At 42.9% G+C, this 3,026-nt stretch overlaps 1 non-coding gene across 1 annotated transcript; it reads left to right on the top strand.

The window, feature by feature from the left end:
* Positions 1–2,920: 2,920 nt before the first annotated feature.
* LOC112206230 (U6 spliceosomal RNA) lies at positions 2,921–3,026 on the top strand. Its single transcript, XR_002940414.1, has one exon. It is a non-coding gene; the product is annotated as a U6 spliceosomal RNA (small nuclear RNA).

Raw genomic sequence — 3,026 nt, 5'->3', positions numbered from 1 at the left:
TTAGCCAGGCATGGTGGCAGGTGTCTGTAGTCCCAGCTACTTGGGAGGCTGAGGCAGGAGAATGGCGTGAACCCGGGAGGTGGAGATTGCAGTGAGCCAAGATTGGCCACTGCACTCCAGCCTGGGCGACAGAGCAAGACTTTGTCTCGAAAAAAAAAAAAAAAGAGATAAATCAGGAATTTCAAGCTATCATAAACCAATACATTAAAATAGATATCATTATGTATGCAATTTATAATATATAAGAATATGTGCAATTAATCATTTTCTTTTATATTTATGGAAATAGCTGAATGACATCCAAAGAGCATATTTCTCTATGTTCCGGAGGAAGAAAGTTATCATAAGCAGAAATTATAATAACTTTGAGCGCTGTCTCTTAAGTGGCCAAGGTAACAGTTTCTTGATCACAAACCTAGCTGGCATTTACAGGTACTGTGAAAGACTAGATCAGGCCTTGGCAACTGAGGGCAATATGGCTCTTAGAAAGAACTGAAGGATATAGTTCAAGGCTTAAACCAGCCCTGCTCAAATTTGCCTCTCAAAAGCAACCAAAATTGAGGCCCCATCATTTGAGGTCTGGACAAATGGCCTTGCTGCCTGTCTCTCCACCTCCCTGTATCTTCTTGTAGTTCCTATCTACTTTTAGGGTCGTGGTAATAATGGTCAAAGTATCTAGTCACATGCCTAAGTAGGTACTCAATAAATACTGCTTTACTTTCTTTCTTCAATGGCTCCACACATCTTTTAAAAAAAAATCATGAGCACACAAACAAGGTTGGCTATAGACATTTCATTGTAAGAGCCAGCTACGTGGCTCAAATATTGGCTGTGTTACCCTCTGATTTGTTTAAAATTCACCCAGGGATCCCACAATGATTCTCAATTTGATCTGAGCAAGCACAATTGGAAATCTATCTTAGTATTCTAAATGCTTTCCTGGCCCATAAGGAATCAGGCAGGCTACAGCATGTTTGGATAAAGATTCACATCTAACCCATGAACATATATAAAATGCTTATATCAGTTATCTTGTGTTACACAGACACAGGGACAAAATTATAGTGTATGGTATGCCAAAGGCTCAAAATAGCAGGATGGTTATTTAAATTGTAGTTTAGAATTCCTCAAATCACTACCTTTTCCTAAGAAGTCCATATCCTTATGACATTGTAAGCCCAATAAAGAAAGGAGGAAATATAGTGTCTATCATCTGAATGTGCAGACTCCATCATATGGCAGAACATTTGTAACTAGCCACGTGGCTTGGGGCAAACCACTTTATTTCTTCAATCTGAAAAATACTTGCTTTGCATACCTACCTCATACAAGGCTTTGAGATGGACTTCTGAGGGATGACTCAGACATGCCTTTAAAGAGAAGGGCCTACTGGGTATGGACTTTCAGTAGAGTTAAGTACAGAATCTGCAATAGTTCTAGAAGCAGAATGGTATATTCAGGAATGGGGATAAGCAAGTGGTCTGATTTGGTTGAAGTATATGGGGCATGCAGAGAGTGCAGGGGACTAAGGTTGTTGGGGGGCTAGTTATTGGATGTAGAGGTCATAAGAGGGGAGGTATCACAGATTTGGAGCCTAGGTGACTTGGAAAATGGGTTGCCCTTTTTTAATTTAATTTTTTTTTTTTGAGATGGAGTCTCGCTCTGTCGCGCAGGCTGGAGTGCAGTGACGCTATCTTGGTTCACTGCAACCGCCTCCTCCCAGATTCAAGTGATTCTCCTGCCTCAGCCTCCAGAGTAGCTGGGATTACAGGGACCCACGACCACACCTGGCTAATTTTTGTATTTTTAGTAAAGACGGGGTTTCACCATGTTGGCCAGATTGGTCTTGAACTCCTGATCTCAGGTGGTCCGCCCACCTCAGCCTTCCAAAGTGCTGAGATTACAGGCATGAGCCCCCGCACCCAGCCGACTTTGGTTTTAAATGTACATCCTAGGTTTTAAGATTCTAGTTGGACATTCAGCTGGAGAGTCCAGAAGGTAGCTGAAATGTGGGATTGGATCTTGGGAGTGTTTCAGTGGACATATAGATCTGAGAGCTGCTGAAAGTGAAAGTTGAACCTGATTGGGTCTACTTATTAGGATGTAGGTTCAGGTAATGCAGTCATCATACCCTATTAATGGTAGGCTTAAACCAGACAGAGCGTATTTTTTTTTCTCTCTCTTTTTTTTCTTTTTTTTTTTTTTTTTTTGAGACGAAGTCTCACTCTGTCGCCCAGGCTGGAGTGCAGTGGCGCGATCTCGGCTCACTGCAACCTCTGCCTCCCAGGTTCAAGCAATTCTCTGCCTCAGCCTCCCGAGTAGCTGGGATTACAGGTGCCCACCACCACATCTGGCTAATTTTTGTGTTTTTAGTAGAGATGGGGTTTCACCATCTTGGCCAGGATGGTCTTGAACTCCTGACCTCGTGATCCACCCGCCTTGGGCTCCCAGCATGCTGGGATTACAGGTATGAGCCACCGCGCCTGGCCTTTTTTTTCTTTTTCACATAATTCAAGAGTAAGCAGTCTAGGGTTGGTGTGGTGGCTCTGGGACGTCAGAGACTCAGGTTCCTCCTATCTTTTTGCTCCACCAAGCCCAGGGTCATGCCTTTGCTCACATTGTCCAAGATGACTTAACACTACTGTAACTGTACTTCCAGGCAGTGGGAAGGAGAAAACGAGTTAAAAGTATGACCTGGATGTACTGTAGGACTAGAACCCTGGTCTTTAGCTAAACTCATGCTAGACCCACAATAAAGATTACATTTCCAGTCTCCCGTACAGATAAGTGGCCAATCAGAGGTGAGCCAAATACACATGAGCAACTTCTAGATCCATTCTACAAACATCTTTTGAATATCACTATGTCCTTCCATACTGAGTCACAGAGAACAGTGCTGTGAAAGCCAAAGGAAATGAGAGCGCTTGCTTCAGCAGCACATTTACTAAAATTGGAACCATACAGGAAGATTAGCATGTCCCCTGTGCAAGGATGATGTGCAAATTCGTGAAATGTTCCATATTTTT

This window comes from Pan troglodytes, chromosome 19, assembly GCF_028858775.2.
Source record: "Pan troglodytes isolate AG18354 chromosome 19, NHGRI_mPanTro3-v2.0_pri, whole genome shotgun sequence".
Classification (NCBI taxonomy): domain Eukaryota; kingdom Metazoa; phylum Chordata; class Mammalia; order Primates; family Hominidae; genus Pan; species Pan troglodytes.
Note: the sequence above shows the minus strand (reverse complement) of the source record. Positions and strands in the feature narration are given on the sequence as shown.